The sequence below is a fragment of the Hyperolius riggenbachi genome, chromosome 6 (genome assembly GCF_040937935.1).
Source record: "Hyperolius riggenbachi isolate aHypRig1 chromosome 6, aHypRig1.pri, whole genome shotgun sequence".
Taxonomy (NCBI): Eukaryota; Metazoa; Chordata; class Amphibia; order Anura; family Hyperoliidae; genus Hyperolius; species Hyperolius riggenbachi.
In genome coordinates, this window is record NC_090651.1 from 232,099,966 (window position 1) to 232,119,071 (window position 19,106).

Consider the following 19,106-nt stretch of genomic DNA (forward strand, 5'->3'; position numbering starts at 1 on the left):
GCAGTTGCCAGTTGTTATTCTCCAACAGGAGAAGGAAGCCAACATCTTTTCACCCTCCCTCTCCATGGCAACCCTCCTGTGTTCCCCTGCAGAGCTAGGGCAGTGGTGCGTTGACTAACCTGCTCGGCTCCATTCAATGCCAGCTCCTCTCTACTTCCTGTTTCCCAACATGACGCGTCATGCAGAGATAAGGCCGCAAGAGAGGAGCTGGCAGCTGAAGCGGACATTGCATGGAGCCGAGCAGCTGAGTGAGTCACCTACCTCTGCAGGGGGTCCCATGGAGAGCGCGGGTGGAACGATGTCAGCTCCCCTCCCCAGCAAATTACAAAGTACCCAGCAAAGCCCCCAGCCCAGCAAATTGCACAGCACTCAAAGCCCCCAGCCCAATAAATTGCAAAGCACCCAGCAAAGCCCCTAGCCCCGCAAATGGCAAAGCCCCGATCACAGCATATTGCACAGCACCAAGCACCTAGCAAATCCCCCATCCCAGCATACTGCACAATACCCAGCACACAGTAAAGCCTGAGCCCAGCAAATTGCACAGCACCCAGCAAAGCCCCCAGCCCAGCAAATTGTACAGCAAAGCCCAGCAAATTGTACAGCAAAGCACCCAGCAAAGCCTCCAGACCAGCAAATTGTACAGCACCCAGCAAAGCCCCCAGCCCAGCAAAGTGCAAAGCACCCAGCAAAGCACCCAGCCCAGAAAATTGCACAGCACCCAGCAAAGCCCTGAGCGCAGTAAATTGCACAGCAGCAAGGACCCAGCAAAGCCTTCAGCCCAGCAAATTGCACAGCACCAAGCACCCAGCAAAGCCCCCAGCTCAGCAAATTGTGAAGCACCAAGCAGAGCCCCAAGCCCAACAAATTGCAAAGCACCAAGCAGAGCCCCGAGCCTAACAAATTGCACAGCACCAAGAACCCAGAACAGCACCAAGCCCAGCAAATTGCACAGCACCCAGCAAAGCCCAGAGCCCAGCAAAGCTCCCAACTCAGAAAACTGCACAGCACCAAGCACCCAGTAAAGCCCCCAGCAGAGCAAATTGCAAAGCACCCTGCGCCCAGCAAAGCCCCCAGCAGAGCAAATTGAACAGCACCCAGCAAAGCTCTGAGTCCAGCAAATTGCAAAGCACCCAGCAAAGCCACGAGCCCAGCAAATAGCAAAGCAGCCAGCAAAGCTCTGAGCCCAGCAAATAGCAAAGCACCCAGCAATTAGGAGTTCTGGGAGAGAGTAGGGTTGGGTTAAACTGTATTCTTGAATTATGTCATGGTTTTTAAAAGTAAATATCTTTTCGTTTTGATTCCCTGTCTGTTTTAAAACGGTACTTATCGTGTTCATTTTTCGGTTTCACTTGGCACCCACTTGAAAACAAACTTTTCCGTTAATGAGCTAGTTATCATCCAGCCGTGCCAGTTTTATATCCAGCCACACTCTTTTTTCCCCTCACACCATTATTTCATGCACCCATTATTTAATTTAAAAAATCTGTGTTACAGCTGCGCTTGTCTGGAAGTATACATCTCTTCAAGCAAGACCCTTGCTCGGGCTAGTTTCCTGTTCGAAGAGTGAAGTCTTTAAAATTCTACTTCCTTCCATGCTCGGCCCTCGTCACTGCCATTGCCACCTCATTCAGGCACATTTTAAAAAGCAATGCTGGGAAAAGTAGTCCTGTTTCTATTGTTTTGTTTTGTGGGTCAGACGGTCACACTTGATTGACTCATCCACCAGCTATATCTACAGAAAGCAGATGGAAATCTGTATTTTAGTTTGTGTAGCACATTTTTTTTTTAAACTAAAAAGTATTGTCCAGCACTTTGCTTCTATACATTCACACTATTCGCATTGCTGTCAGTTATGATGCACCGCACAGTGTGCGATGCTCATGGTAACATGAAAGTCCATAGATTTAGATGAGTCAAATCGATTATTTCCGACAAGTCTGATCATTTTTTCTTAGTGATTTTGTATAGAAGTGATCAAAAAATCAATAAGAAAAACAATCAGAAATCAGATCGGACCTGTCGGAAATAATCGATTCAACCCATCTATGCGACAGGAAATTGCATGGTGTGTACCAGGTGTTGGGTGAATGAGCCTTTACAATTTGCTTTGTTGAGTTTTGAGTGTAATTGGGCTTTACGTTTTTAATTCTCCAGGTTTGTATTTTAAAGCCACAGAGATAGTACAAAGCCATGAGAAAACAGGCTTTTCTGTGCCAAAATTGCTGGTTAACTGGAGTAATGTAGCCATTGTTTACACTGATGACATCAGTAAATCCCATAATCCTCTGGAAATGATTAGATAATAGTTGGCAGTTCTGGATGTCATGCTCCTCACTGTACTGATGCCAAGAGCGGGCTGCATCATACAGGAACCACACAGCTGACTGGGAATGCTGAACTGAATGCTATTTACAGTACAAAGATATTTTGGCACTTGCTGCTGCTTAATCCGTGTTTGACTAACAGAGGCAGAGTACACAGAAAGGAGCAATTTACCAATTGCAGCTTTAAAAGGGTTCCCCAGATCACTTTCATTAAGAGAACTCGTCATGCTGGTCTCTGGATCGTTGTTTGCAATGCAACAATGTCAAATACCATAAAAAGTCCAACACTTGATATAGCGGTTTTATGCTGGGCATACACGGCTCGTTTCTGGTGCTCGATTCTCCTCTCGATCATTTTTGCCGCTCAATTCTGCAGTCGATTCTCTTATCTTCCGCTCGTTTTTCTTATCTTTTTTCATTCACTTCTATCAGAAATCGAGCGCCGAAAGGATCGAAAGTGAGACATGTTGAAATTATCTATCGAACGATCTAATCACCTCAAAAACGAACCGTGCATTCCCAGAATTAGGGTGCTTTTCTAGTACTCTAACTTACCTACACTGCGTTCCAAATTACAGATAATATGCAAATTGTATTTAGTGCCTCGGGGCTCTTTTGATCACTGAAAACAATTTCGGACACCTGTAATAATTAGTTTTCAAGGTAAGCCCGATTAAAAGAAGTTCTAAAGAACGGTGTTCCACATTATTAAGCACACTGCCACTTTCAAGCAACATTGGAAAGAAAAGGGGTCCATCTGCTGCCAAGAAGCGTGAAATAGTTGAAAGCATTGGACAAGGTATGAAAACCTTAAATATTTCACGGAAACTTAAAGCGGACCCAAACCAAACATTTTTTAATTCAAAATAATTAGTTGCACCACTCTGACACATACAAATATAAATAAACACTCCTTCAAGCCTATGAGCATTTCAGTGCCTGCTTTTCACCCTTCTCTTTTCATAACTAGGAGGGTTATGCAGGTGGCAGCCATTAGCAATTCCTCCATTGCTGGACACTACCTACTCCACCAGTTTGCCGGATTCTGTCCCGGCAATATGAAAGAAAGAGAGGGGTTCCTCTAATAAATGTAAAATATTTTAAATATTTTATATTTGTCATCATGCAGCTGAAAAAAGGCTGCTATTTATTATTATAATTTAGAAAATACATTTTATTTCTGAAATCTTGTATTTTTAATTTGGGTCCACTTTAAAGGCAATCACCGTACTGTTAAAAGATTTGTGACTGACTCAGAGCATACATGGGTTTGTGCAGATAAAGGCAAAATGAGCAAGGTTTCTCATAGACAAATACCTTGGATTAAGAGAGCAGCTACTAAAAAGCTATTACAAAGCAGCAAACAGGTATTTGAAGCTGCTTGTGCCTCTGGAGTCCTGCGAACATGAAGGTACAAGATCCTCCAGAGTATTGCAATTATGCATAAACCTTCTATACCGTCACACCTAGCCAATGCTCACAAGCAGAAATGGCTGCAGTGGGCCATCAACCAAAAGTTCCATGAGGGTTGGAGACATTTACATCCAAACAGCAATTCTGAGAGGCTATTCTGACATCCTGCAGGGAAATTCAAGCAGAAACTCGCCAAAACCTCACAAGTTCAATAGATGCAAGCTGCTATCAAAGGTGTCCTATGCTAATATGTAACTTGATCTGCTAAGATATTTGATAGAAATAGTTTTTAAATTCAGTAAATATGACCTCCTAATTCCGCAAATTCAGAAAATTACCATTTTCAGTCCTTTACAATCCATAGAATGTTTTGAAACTCTGTGGTGCATAATAGTTTGGAACAGTGCGTAATTTTAAAAAAACATACCGTTATCATGAGGAGGTTTGCTCAGTAGCATTTGAATTATACTCTATAACTCTAATGGTAGGTGACTCAAACACTATACAGACAGCTTACATCGACTACTTTGAATAATCAGGAAAAAATACAATTTGCATAATAATTTGGAACATGGTGCATATGACTAAAATTAGCTTTAAAATATGTTTCTTTACCCATGCGGCAGGCTTTGGCAAGTGTTCTCAAACAATTATAGCTCAAACCATTCACAAACGTGGAAAACAAAAGGTTTTTTGTTTTTTAAATGTGCAGCTAGTCAAATGTTCCCCCGGAATCCATTTGTCTGATTAAAATAAGTAGGGATTTCACACCCAAACATCTGCTATAGGATTAGTGATCTCTGGTTAGGGTGTACCATTCCTGTATTTTTGCTCCTTCAATATACAAGAGATACACAGCCTTCAGTATACAAGGGGATGCTAGCAGCTTTCCATTGCAGACAACTAAAGCACTTTATAAAAACACTCAACACTCCTGTGACTACCTACTAATCATTTCTACAGAGAAGAGTGTACCAGAGAAATCCTATCTATGTAGGTGTTCGAACTGGACCCCTCTTCTGATAACACCAATAACAGAATTTCCTCCCCTCTGCTTAACATCTCTAGAAATATAGATTTACATGAAAATCTATTTAACTCATTTTCTGGATGGTGTTATACCCCTTTAAGATTGTATCATGGCTATGTAACCCCCATAAATGTTTCTGCTGTTGTCCCATGCATGGCTCTTTTAGCACATTCGGTTAGGCTACCTAGTTGTATGGATATTGAAGATATCACTAAAGCCTTGTACACACGCTTGACAGTTCTCAGCAAAGACAACTGGTCGAGGCTGCCTCTGACAAGAATCTCTTCATGTGTCGGCGGAGTGCAGTCAGAGGTGATTGTTCTCCTAATCTCGCCGCCCACTCCGTTCTGCGCTGCACCATTGGCCGTTCTCTACCATGCATAGCAACAGATTGCTTCACTAGCCTATAGGCTAGCAATGCATCTTTACAGTCTCAGGCCCAACTGTTGTTTAACCACTTAAGGACCACAGTCTTTTCGCCCCTTAAGGACCAGAGCCTTTTTCTCCATTCAGACCACTGCAGCTTTCACGGTTTATTGCTCGGTCATACAACCTACCACCTAAAGGAATTTTACCTCCTTTTCTTGTCACTAATACAGCTTTCTTTTGCTGCTATTTTATTGCTGCTGCGAGTTTTAGTTTTTATTATATTCATCAAAAAAGACATGAATTTTGTAAAAAAAAATGACTTTTTTAACTTGCTGTGCTGACACTTTTCAAATTAAGTAAAATTTCCTATACATTTGAGCGCGAAAGTTATTCTGCTACATGTTTTTTATAAAAAAAAAAAACATTCAGTGTATATTTATTGGATTGGGTAAAAGTTATAGCGTTTACAAACTATGGTGCCAAAAGTGAATTTTCCCATTTTCAAGCATCTCTGACTTTTCTGCGCACCTGTCAGGTTTCATGAGGGGCTAAAATTCCAGGACAGTACAAATACCCCCCAAATGACCCCATTTTGGAAAGAAGACATCCCAAAGTATTCAGTGAGAGGCATGGTGAGTTCATAGAAGATTTTATTTTTTGTCACAAGTTAGCGGAAAATGACACTTTGTGACAACAAAAAAAAAAAGTTTCCATTTCTTCTAACTTGCGACAAAAAAAAATTAAATCTGCCACGGACTCACTATGCTCCTCTCTGAATACCTTGAAGTGTCTACTTTCCAAAATGGGGTCATTTGTGGGGTGTGTTCACTGTCCTGGCATTTTGGGGGGTGCCTAATTGTAAGCACCCCTGTAAAGCCTAAAGATGCTCATTGGACTTTGGGCCCCTTAGCGCAGTTAGGCTGCAAAAAAGTGCCACACATGTGGTATTGCCGTACTCAGGAGAAGTAGTATAATGTGTTTTGGGGTGTATTTTTACACATACCCATGCTGGGTGGGAGAAATATCTCTGTAAATGACAATTGTTTGATTTTTTTTACACACAATTGTCCATTTACAGAGAGATTTCTCCCACCCAGCATGGGTATGTGTAAAAATACACCCCAAAACACATTGTACTACTTCTCCCGAGTACGGTGATACCACATGTGTGGCACTTTTTTGCACCCTAACTGCGCTAAGGGGCCCAACGTCCTATTCACAGGTAATTTTGAGGCATTTGGATTCTAGACTACTGCTCACGGTTTAGGGCCCCTAAAATGCCAGGGCAGTATAGGAACCCCACAAGTGACCCCATTTTAGAAAGAAGACACCCCAAGGTATTCTGTTAGGAGTATGGTGAGTTCATAGAAGATTTTTTTTTGTCACAAGTTAGCGGAAAATGACACTTTGTGGAAAAAAAAACAATACATATCAATTTCCGCTAACTTGTGACAAAAAATAAAATCTTCTATGAACTCATCATACACCTAACAGAATACCTTGGGGTGTCTTCTTTCTAAAATGGGGTCACTTGTGGGGTTCCTATACTGCCCTGGCATTTTAGGGGCCCTAAACCGTGAGGAGTAGTCTTGAACCCAAATGTCTCAAAATGACCTGTGAAATCCTAAAGGTACTCATTGGACTTTGGGCCCCTTAGCACAGTTAGGCTGCAAAAAAGTGCCACACGTGGTATCGCCGTACTCAGGAGAAGTAGTATAATGTGTTTTGGGGTGTATTTTTACACATACCCATGCTGGGTGGGAGAAATATCTCTGTAAATGACACATTTTTGATTTTTTTTACACACAATTGTCTATTTGTAGAGATATTTCTCCCACTCAGCATGGGTATGTGGAAAAATACACCCCAAAACACATTATACTACTTCTCCTGAGTACGGCGATACCACATGTGTGGCACTTTTTTGCACCCTAACTGCGCTAAGGGGCCCAAAGTTCAATGAGTACCTTTAGGATTTCACAGGTCATTTTGAGAAATTTCGTTTCAAGACTACTCCTCACGGTTTAGGGCCCCTAAAATGCCAGGACAGTATAGGAACCCCACAAATTACCCCATTTTAGAAAAAAGACACCCCAAGGTATTCCGTTAGGAGGATGGTGAGTTCATAGAAGATTTTTTTTTTTTGTCACAAGTTAGCGGAAATTGATTTTAATTGTTTTTTTTCACAAAGTGTCATTTTCCGCTAACTTGTGACAAAAAATAAAATCTTCTATGAACTCACCATACTCCTAACGGAATACCTTGGGTTGTCTTCTTTCTAAAATGGGGTCATTTGTGGGGTTCCTATACTGCCCTGGCATTTTAGGGGCCCTAAACCGTGAGGAGTAGTCTTGAAACCAAATGTCGCAAAATGACCTGTGAAATCTTAAAGGTACTCATTGGATTTTGGGCCCCTTAGCGCACTTAGGGTGCAAAAAAGTGCCACACATGTGGTACCGCCGTACTCAGGAGAAGTAGTATAATGTGTTTTGTGGTGTATTTTTACATATAACCATGCTGGGTGGGAGAAATATCTCTGTAAATGACACATTTTTGATTTTTTTTTACACAAAATTGTCCATTTACAGAGAGATTTCTCCCACCCAGCATGGGTATGTGTAAAAATACACCACAAAACGCGTTATACTAATTCTCCTGAGTATGGCGATACCACATGTGTGACACTTTTTTGCAGCCTAGGTGCGCTAAGGGGCCCAACGTCCTATTCACAGGTCATTTTGAGGCATTTGTTTTCTAGACTACTCCTCACGGTTTAGGGCCCCTAAAATGCTAGGGCAGTATAGGAACCCCACAAGTGACTCCATTTTAGAAAGAAGACACCCCAAGGTATTCCGTTAGGGGTATGGTGAGTTCATAGAAGATTTTATTTTTTGTCACAAGTGAGTGAAAAATGACACTTTGTGAAAAAAACAATAAAAATCAATTTCCGCTAACTTTTGACAAAAAATAAAATCTTCTATGAACTCATCATACACCTAACAGAATACCTTGGGGTGTCTTCTATCTAAAATGGGGTCACTTGTGGGGTTCCTATACTGCCCTGGCATTTTACGGGCCCAAAACTGTGAGTAGTCTGGAAAACAAATTTCTCAAAATGACTGTTCAGGGGTATAAGCATCTGCAAATTTTGATGACAGGTGGTCTATGAGGGGGCAAATTTTGTGGAACCGGTCATAAGCAGGGTGGCCTCTTAGGTGATAGGATGTTTTGGGCCTGATCTGATGGATAGGAGTGCTAGGGGGGTGACAGGAGGTGATTGATGTGTGTCTCAGGGGGCTGTTAGAGGGGAAAATAGATGCAATCAATGCACTGGGGAGGTGATCGGAAGGGGGTCTGAGGGGAATCTGAGGGTTTGGCCGAGTGATCAGGAGCCCACACGGGGCAAATTAGGGCCTGATCTGATGGGTAGGTGTGCTAGGGGGTGACAGGAGGTGATTGATGGGTGTCTCAAGGTGTGATTAGAGGGGGGAAATAGATGCAAGCAATGCACTAGCGAGGTGATCAGAGCTGGGGTCTGAGGGCGTTCTGAGGTGTGGGCGGGTGATTGGGTGCCCGCAAGGGGCAGATTAGGGTCTAATCTGATGGGTAACAGTGACAGGTGGTGATAGGGGGTGATTGATGGGTAATTAGTCGGTGTTTAGAGGAGAGAAGAGATGTAAACACTGCACTTGGGAGGTGATCGGATGTCGGATCTGCGGGCAATTGTTAGGAATATGGTCATGCCACTTCCTGCCTGCTGGTGGCAGCATCGTGTTGAACTCTGAACTTCCTTTATTCCACCAGCAGATGGCTCTAGAGACTTTGCAGGACCTGAACTTTCCTTGTTCCACCACTGGGTGGCTCTATGCTGGCTGGAGACAGCTCTGCCACTGCAAGGGTTGCTCTCTATGGACTTTGCTTGTCAAGCATGCTGCAGGTGTGTCCTCCTTATTTAAGAGCCCTGCAAGGAGCAACCTTTGCCAGAACTTTGTGCTCGCTAGCTGGAGTATCTGGACAACCCTGGTTCTCTGGTATCCTGTATCCCTGTATCTGTTATCCTGTTTCTGAACCTAGTTTCTGTCTGACCTCGTTTACTGCCTGCTCCTTGTGTACCGTGATTGCTCGATTGTTGCCGACCTATGCTTTGTCCTGACTGTGATTTTGTGCCTGCCTTCTTGTACTGCGTTTGGTGTATATATTGTATATCTTTGTCCGGTGTATCTGTGTGTGTATATATATCCTGTATATATTTAGGTAGATAGATAGATAGATAGATAGATAGATAGGGTTTGGGATTTTTGCATCTTGCCTTAATTGTATGGTGTGTATGTATGTGGTGGTTGCGTTCTTGTATATAATTGCCACCATATTCTCTGACTGCTGTACATAGTGTTATGTGTGCTGCTGCATTGATATTGCATAATACTGTATGCACGATTGTAAATAAACCTTCCTGCATAGTTTATTCCTGTCTCAGTGTCTGTGTTGCTGCAAACTGCAATCAATCCCAGTTTCTCCGTTCAGGCTCAAGACAGCGATCTATTGGTGTGGGTGGGTGATCAGATTGCCCGCAAGGGGCAGGTTAGGGGCTGATTGATGGGTGGCAGTGACAAGGGGTGATTGATGGGTGGCAGTGACAGGGGGTGATTGATAGGTGATTGACAGGTGATCAGTGGGTTATTACAGGGATTAGCGCATCACCAGGCCGCCTCCGAATGGCCTCAGCTCAGAGATGCGCTGAGCCCCCCCAGAGACTACAAACGCACCTTGAACCCAAACAGAGGCTCTGCATATACACCACAGAAAAACTAACAAGTGGGAGCAGCTGACCAGAATTAAATCAAACATAGCAAAGAAATGAACAGCGCTACTTAAAAACAGATGAATGCTTACCTGCAAAAAAGTGCAGACCCCACTCATGGGATACAAATACACAATGAGCACACATACAACCTGTCTACCACTTGGAGGATGTTAGTTTCCACTAACAGCTTGCATGCAATTTGTTAGGTACTCGTCCCTCCCACTGTCGAAGAAGTCTTTCCTCCATGGGAGGGGACCTAACACTAACTAAATCCTACCTATGCATATGCATAGCTTGGGCGCGCTACCAGTAAAATTAAGAATTGCGCAGAAAAAGTGGGATCAGCGCATCACCAGGCCGCCTCCGAATGGCCTAAGCTCAGAGATGCGCTGAGCCCCCCCAGAGACTACAAACGCACCTTGAACCCAAACAGAGTCTCTGCATACCATGACCATGAGTGGGGTCTGCACTTTTTTGCAGGTAAGCATTCATCTGTTTTTAAGTAGCGCTGTTCATTTCTTTGCTATGTTTGATTTAATTCTGGTCAGCTGCTCCCACTTGTTAGTTTTTCTGTGGTGTATATGCAGAGCCTCTGTTTGGGTTCAAGGTGCGTTTGTAGTCTCTGGGGGGGCTCAGCGCATCTCTGAGCTGAGGCCATTCGGAGGCGGCCTGGTGATGCGCTAATCCCACTTTTTCTGCGCAATTCTTAATTTTACTGGTAGCGCGCCCAGGCTATGCATATGCATAGGTAGGATTTAGTTAGTGTTAGGTCCCCTCCCATGGAGGAAAGACTTCTTCGACAGTGGGAGGGACGAGTACCTAACAAATTGCATACAAGCTGTTAGTGGAAACTAACATCCTCCAAGTGGTAGACAGGTTGTATGTGTGCTCATTGTGTATTTGTATCCCATGAGTGGGGTCTGCACTTTTTTGCAGGTAAGCATTCATCTGTTTTTAAGTAGCGCTGTTCATTTCTTTGCTATATTACAGGGAATAACAGATGTAAATATTGCACTGGCGAATTGATAAGGGGGGGTCTGAGGGCAATCTGAGCGTGTGGGCGGGTAATTGGGTGCCCGCAAGGGGCAGATTAGGGTCTAATCTGATGGGTAACAGTGACAGGTGGTGATAGGGGGTGATTGATGGGTAATTAGTGGGTGTTTAGAGGAGAGGAGAGATGTAAACACTGCACTTGGGAGGTGATCTGATGTCGGATCTGCGGGCGATCTATTGGTGTGGGTGGGTGATCAGATTGCCCGCAAGGGGCAGGTTAGGGGCTGATTGATGGTTAGCAGTGACAGGGGGTGATTGACGGGTGATTGACGGGTGATTGACGGGTGATTGACAGGTGATTGACAGGTGATCAGGGGGGATAGATGCATACAGTACACGGGGGGGGGGGGGGGTCTGGGGAGAATCTGAGGGGTGGGGGGGTGATCAGGAGGGAGTAGGGGGCAGATTAGGGACTAAAAAAAAAATAGCGTTGACAGATAGTGACAGGGAGTGATTGATGGGTGATTAGGGGGGTGACTGGGTGCAAACAGTGGTCTGGGGGGTGGGCAGGGGGGGGTCTGAGGGGTGCTGTGGGCGATCAGGGGGCAGGGGGGGGGGGAAAATCAGTGTGCTTGGGTGCAGACTAGGGTGGCTGCAGCCTGCCCTGGTGGTCCCTCGGACACTGGGACCACCAGGGCAGGAGGCAGCCAGTATAATAGGCTTTGTATACATTACAAAGCCTATTATACATGCGTGTAGCGGCGATCCGGGTGCTAGTAACCCGCCGGCGCTTCCGAACGGCCGGCGGGTTACAGCGAACGGTGGGCGGAGCCAGTCCCCGGCGGCTGATCGCGTCACGAATGATGCGATCGCCGCATAGCCACTCCCGCAGCCGCCCCCGCCGATTGGCGTATTGCGGTCGTTTGGGCCCGGACTTTGCCGCCGCCCATCGGCTGGGGGCGGTCCTCAAGTGGTTAAGGAATCAAGACCCAATCATCATGGATCCTCGACGGGCGATGGTCCTCAAAATTGGCTAAAGTGAAAATAAACCTATGATCTAATGTATTGTATATGTAGTACAGCTAAGAAATAGAACATTAGTAGCAAACATATGAGTCTCATATTGTTTCCAGTACAGGAAGAGTTAAAAAAAAAAACTTCAGTAACCTATGCAAATGAGCTTCTCCGAGCTCTTCAACTAATTTAATCAGAGAGCAGTGCTATTTTCTGAAGTACAGTAAAAGACAACTTCAGATAGGATTTTACTGCAATGAAGTTCAAAGAATTGCGCAGAAAAAGTGGGATCAGCGCATCACCAGGCCACCTCTGAATGGCCTCAGCTCAGAGATGCGCTGAGCCCCCCCAGGAACTACAAACGCACCTTGAACCCAAACAGAGGCTCTGCATATACACCAAAGAAAAACTAACAAGTGGGAGCAGCTGACCAGAATTAAATCAAACATAGCAAAGAAATGAACACTTTTTCTGCGCAATTCTTAATTTTACTGGTAGCGCGCCCAGGCTATGCATATGCATAGGTAGGTTTTAGTTAGTGTTAGGTCCCCTCCCATGGAGGAAAGACTTCTTCGACAGTGGGAGGGACGAGTACCTAACAAATTGCATTGCAAGCTGTTAGTGGAAACTAACATCCTCCAAATGGTAGACAGGTTGTATGTGTGCTCATTGTGTATTTGTATCCCATGAGTGGGGTCTGCACTTTTTTGCAGGTAAGCATTCATCTGTTTTTAAGTAGCGCTGTTCATTTCTTTGCAATTAAGTTCAAAGGGTCATTAGCTCTGCTCTGTTTCATAGTTTAAAATGCAGAGTGTAGTTCGTAAACTGCAAATATGATGCAATGTTATAAAAAAAAAATGCTAAATAACTGAAAATAAAAATACGATACTGTTTTCTTTGCTACTAATGTTCTATTAATTATCCGTACTACACATACAATTCATTATATCATAAGGTTTTTTTATTCGCTTCAGTGTCACTTTGAGAATTTTTTCAATGTTATTGGAACTCTTATTTGCTTAGATGACCCCATTTAATAATTTACTTCAAAAGTACACTATATTTATGTTAAGCAATTGAGACTGTGCATCTCTACTCAACAAGGATAAATGGATTACTAGGGAGGATGGCGATTGGTGATTGATACAATGGATATTATTATAAGTACTAACAGACCTTAGCCCGTTTAAAAACAGGCTCTAGGTCTGTGGATCCCCGCCGCCACCAACGCCTGTTAGTGCGCACACACGCACCCGCCGTGCGCTCCCATTGCGCGCGCACCTGCCGCACACATGCACACCCGCCGCGCACGTGCACACTCTGCCGCCCTCTCACACGCCCAGAGCTGGGACAAGGTCCTCCAGCACCCAAGGCTGAGACACCAAAGTGTGCCCCTCCATCCCTGCAACCCCAGCCATCACACACTGATTGCTATTGGACTAAGAGGCACACCAGGGCCCCCAACACCTTAATCTCTAGTTATCTGGCTTGCAGTCACTGCTATGTATCCCCTTTTCTTATTTTGTTCTCCTTCAAACACAATTAGGAATGACAGCTGAATGAATTGTGCGCCCCCTCCTACACTGCGCCCGGCCCTGCACACGCCCGCCCATGCCTGTCCTCCTGTCTGTGTGAGGCTGGACCCAGCTACACAGAGACAACTGTCCCTGCTGTACGCAGGGACAGTTGCCTATTATTATATAGGATAAGAATAATTTGCATAATCATGGATTCCTGAATTCCACTGCCTAGATGTATGTTAGTCTTCTCCCAGGTCTTGGCCGCCAGCAAGCAAGAAAATGTTTAAAATAATTTTAATCGTCCTCTTTCCCCTACTTTTTTTGGTACTTTTCCAATTGCAAAGTGCTGAAAAGTTGTTTTAAATGGAAAATGAAATTGTATCTCCTTGGAGAAAACACAGGAGAAAAAGTGAATTGCATATGGGCCTAGAAGTCTGTAGGAATGCTGAAGATGAATTATCGTGTCACACCATGTGACTTATCTCAGCCTTTAAAGCCCCATCTACAAGATACGATTCTTTGTGCGATTCGATCGCGATTCTATTTGCGATCCGATTAAATCCAACATGTCCGATCGGGATTCGATTCAATTTGATTTACCAATGGCAAATCAAATTGAATCCTGATCAGACATGTCGGATTTAATCGGATCGCAAATAGAATCGTAATCGAATCGAACAAACAATGTTATCGTGTAGATTGGACCTAAAGGTGCGTACACATCTATCAACTGATGTCAGCCATCAGGGAATCTCCTTGGGCGACATCACTGGGTCGGCCTGTACAGACACGTCAGCTGTGTAGCGGACAATGTGTTCTGCTACTATGAAAGGGGGGGGGGGGGGGGGCGGAGGGACGACAAAGTGGCACGTGAGTGACATCACGCGGCGGGCAGGAGAGCAGCGTCTTCAAAGAAGACAAGGTCAAGTGGATCTGCTGGGTGGATCGTTTGCCAAGCGGCCGTCACTGGTCGGGGGCCTCTTTATACACGCCTGACTAACGGCTGAGGCAGTCGTTATTGTCCAACTCTAATCAGGCGTAAGTAGAAGGCTTGACTACTAGCTGCCAGGAAGACACTGCAGTGAATTATATGATGGGCTCCAGAGAAGAAACCAATGTGTCTATGTATTTGAGCTTGTTAAAAGACTCAATTGTATATAGCTTATTATAATTTTGTTTTCCCCATTATTCAAAATTTCTGGATTGGGATTGAAAAATGTCTTAAACTAGACTCGGCTGGTTTAAGAAAATATAGTACAGACTCTCAGCTGCAGTGTAAGTGGACGGCATTGCAGGAAGTGATGAAAGTGGAACGCACGCTGGAACGTGGAAGAGGCGAGTCATCCCGCCCGCTGCCTGGTATTAATACGCTGCTGCTGCACTTTAAAGCTAGGAGGGGGAGCGCGGATCGGGGGACCCAGGTGTGGGAGGGGGGTCCGACCCCCCTCCCCGCCGCTGTGCCAAATACCCCCTTCCTGCCCGCTACCCCCTCCAGCTTGTCGCCCCCCCCCCCCCACACACACACACACACACACACACAAGTTTGCCTCAAGTGGCCAAGTGGCAAAAAGTCTAAAATCGGCCCTCACAATGGAATGCAGTCTTTAAAGAGAACCTAAACTGAGAAGCATATGGATTTTTCTTTTTAAAATAATACCAGTTGTCTGACTCTCCTGCTGATCCTGTGTCTCTAATACTTTTAGCCACAGCCCCTCAACAGGCATGCAGATCAGGTGCTCTAACTGAAGTCAGACTGGATAAGCTGCATGCTTGTTTCAGGTGTGTGCTTCAGCCACTACTGCAGTCAAAGAGATCAGTAGGACTGCCAAGCAACTGGTATTGTTTAAAGGAAAACATCCATGTCCCTCTCAGTTAAAGTTCCCTTTAAGCATAGCAGAACCCACAAACAGCCTAATAAGTTGGCCTTCACCACTGACAGTACTGCTGGCGATTTGTGCTGGTTGGTTGAGACTGCTGGTTAGTTGAGTTCTGGATAATGGAGACTCTACTGTACTTGCAATTTGTAGACAAATTTGTAGCATTACTGTTTTTTTGTACAAAGTATGCTGTGTTTGGATTTAGAACAACTTTCACACCATTGGGCTAGAATTAGCTGTCCTTTACTAAGCCCTAGAAATTGAGGTCAAAGGTAAACAATGAGCACAGGACATGTGAAGAGGAGCTGAACAATGCACATGAAAAATTGTGTCCTGAGGCATATAATTAGTCCATGTGACTTTTAGTAAAGTGCAGAATCCACTACAAACAGCACAAGGCAATCTGACATGCTGGTTAGATGCTGCCATCCACAGGTATTCAAAGCTGGCAACTAACGCACAAGTAGGATTGCTCAGTTCAGCATAGAGCTCTTGGTAACTTCTCATTGTATGAGGCAAGTCTGATTGAAGCACTCTGTGAACTCCTTGCAAAAGAAGCCCTTAAAGGGAACCTGAGATGGCCGTATAAAAACAAAATATGCATACCTGGGGCTTCCTCCAGCCCCCTCCGGCCTGATCGCTCCCACGCCGTCCTCTTTCGACTCCCCAACTGTCCGCAATTGGCCCCGGAAAGTCCCCCAGTCCAGGACCAACTGTGCATGCTCTCACGTCACCTGGAGCGTTCTGTGCCTGCGCAGTACTACTTCACAGGCGCAGAGCAAGACAGGGAGGGCGCTTGGCCAGACTACGTCTGCGCCAACTGGAGGATTTTGCAGGGCCAGTTGCGGGTGAAGGAAAAGGCGACAGAGGACGACAAGGGATCGATCAGGCCAGAGGAAGCCCCAGGTATGTATAAATGTTTAAAGGGTCCCCATCTCAGGTACACTTTAAAGTGAATCCCCCATCTCAGGTACACTTTAAAGTGAATCTGAGATGGTTCACTATCATTTACTAGCCCTTATTTATACTTTCCTGGGCTTCCTCCAGCCCCATGAGCACCATGGCTTCCCTCACCTTTCTCCTCCGCCCCTCTATTATGCTGCTATGACTCCTGGTAATCCAGGCAGTTGCGGGCTTCTGTGCATGTGCGGCGCGGCCGCGCACGTACCCCTCATCGCACTCACATCCCCTGGAGCGTAGTACGGCGTAGGCGCAGAACGCTCCGGGGACTTGAGTGCAGCGGGGGCGCACGCATGGCCAACCTGCACAGATGCAGAAGTCCACAACTGGCGGCAACTGACCGGATTACCTGGAGTCATAGCGTCAGAAGGGAGGGGCTGAAGAGGACGGCAAGGGAAGCCACGGTGCTCATGGGGCTGGAGAAAGCACAAGGTAAGTATAAACACCAGTGTTCCATCTCAGGTACACTGTAAGGTGTCCATCAATGATACAGTCTAACTAAATCTATTTTTAGAAGGGTAAAGAGAATGAATATTTTGAGTGGATACTTTCGGCAGTCCCTAAAGCTACATACTCATGGTGGGCTCATGGTGGGCTGAATTCAGCTGTAGTGGACGATAACAATCGACATGGCTGAGAATCGGGCATCAGACCAGCCTGTCTACAGCAGCAGCCAACGATCCAGCATATTGGCTCTTTACATTGAAGCATTGCATGATCACATTGTTCTGCTCGCTCCCCTGCCTGCCAGTAACTGCATCGTCATACGCGGCTCGTCATCTCTCCGCCCCCCTCCATAGCAAGGGCTGATGACACATCTGTAAAGCGTCATTAGTGCTCTGTCACCTAGCAGGGATAGGTACACGATCCCTTGGGCGGCAGAGATCCCAGGAAGATCCCTGCCCGTGCCTGTGCAGTAAGCTGAAGTCACTCCTGCCAAAGTGGCTCCATACTGCTGCACAGGCCAGGAAAGTGTTTAATGGCTGTAATACCTTATCAGTGAGGGACGTTATAGTGTGACTGGGCCACGCCTGGAGAGAAACCGTCAGTAGAATAGCTAAATATTATCTCTTTCAGGAAGTAAAGGAAGAAAAGAAACACATCACACTTATTTGTTTGCTTCTCACTGTACATTCACATGCATCATGTCTCATGTCACATGTCCTATGTAAATGCCATGTCTGTTGTTCTGATCCTAGCATCACTGCCAGGGGAGTCACTGAACTGCACCAACTCCGATTCCCCACAGTATAAACATTCCAACTAAATGACAAGTGATAAAAGAAGAACAAAAATCAGGCTGACTGCTCTGAAGCTTTCTGCACATTTAAAAACATATATTCAGCAATAGGAGCTCTTATGATTCTGTTTAGAAGTGTTCCCTTTTTGATAAGTATGTCCTGTGTGTGTGGAACTACAAGTCACAGCTCTGGTATTATCAGCTTCAGTGATTTCAAAACCTGTGGAACAACTCAAAGTGATACTCCTCTGCATCCCCCCTTCCAGCAACTTACCATAACAAAGTCAAAGCACATCTTCTTCATTCATCGGCTCTGATCAGCCATCTTCCCTCTGCTAGCATCAACACAAGCAAACCCACGTTACAGGGGAGTCTAACTCAGTAATGAATATTAAACACTGGCAACATAGCTTTGCTTTGAACGCTTTCCCCTCCTCACGTTTAACGCTTACCAGGATCCGCTATGTGATGATTACATTTCTATGAGAAACAGCAAACGGCTTACAAAGAAACATTGTGGACACCCCTGCTAATCCGCCAGTTGGTTTCTCCTGCCTTACAGCGTCTGTTGCTATAGTAATACAAATCTTCGCATGGGACGCCTGGCGACGGCCTGTGCTGCGAAGAAAAGGTTTTACGGTCTCACTCTCCGTGCCTCCCACATGCGGAACTAACGGCTATTTCTGCATAAAGAGTGCACTGTAATATCGTTATATTGTTGCTAATAATAAAACTGGTGGCTAAGAATGTGGCAGAATTTAGTTGCTGAACTACATCCCCCGGCATCCCCCACGATGCTAACATCTCATCGGGGTTAGTGGGAGTTGTAGTTTACTGGCTGAACTTCTGCAACTAACCGTCCTGGGCTGCTGAAGCAAGAAGAGAGATGCTGGATAATGTACCTGGATCTGGACAGCAGGCGCAAAAGAAAGTGGGTTAAAAGTGGAGCAGATGCTTAAAGTGAACCTGCACTGAATTAAATTATTTAAAGAGGAACTCCAGTGAAAATAATGTAATAAAAAAGTGCTTAATTTTTACAATAATTATGTATAAATGATTTAGTCAGTGTTTGCCCATTGTAAATTCTTTCCTCCCCCTGATTTACATTCGGACATTTATCACATGGTGACATCTTTACTGCTGGCAGGTGATATCAGTGGAAGGAGATGCTGCTTGCTTTTGTGGCAGTTGTAAACAGCTGTTATTTCCTACAATGCAACAAGGCTCCCACAGTGTGATGTCAGAACCATGGTCCTGACATCACACTGTGGGAGGGGTTTCACCACAATATCAGCCATACAGAGCTCCCTGATGATCCATTTGTGAAAAGGAAAAGATTTCTCATTGGAAATGGGGTATCAGCCACTGATTGGGATAAAGTTCAATTCTTGGTTACAGTTTCTCTTTAAAATAAACAGATGATGTACTGTACCTGGAATTGAATATGAAATACTTACCACAACGTCTGTTCCTCTCAGAAGCTCACTGCTCACCATTTTCTTCTTACTTTGAATTCTTCCAGTTCTGACAAGATTTTGTCAGAACTGAAATATATCATTTGC

General features: G+C 44.9%; 1 protein-coding gene across 3 annotated transcripts in view; it reads right to left on the minus strand.

Annotated features, from left to right (window-relative positions):
• NPHP4 (nephrocystin 4) overlaps positions 1-18,294 on the minus strand; it is a 486,557-nt gene extending 468,263 nt beyond the window's left edge. For 2 of the 3 annotated variants that reach the window (XM_068240494.1, XM_068240492.1), the window contains exons 1-2: positions 17,997-18,294; positions 17,819-17,879 (exon numbers count right to left, since the gene is read on the minus strand). The gene's annotated coding sequence lies outside the window, so the exon portion shown is untranslated. The other variant, XM_068240493.1, reaches the window with a different exon arrangement.
• Between the last annotated feature and the right edge of the window lie 812 nt (positions 18,295-19,106).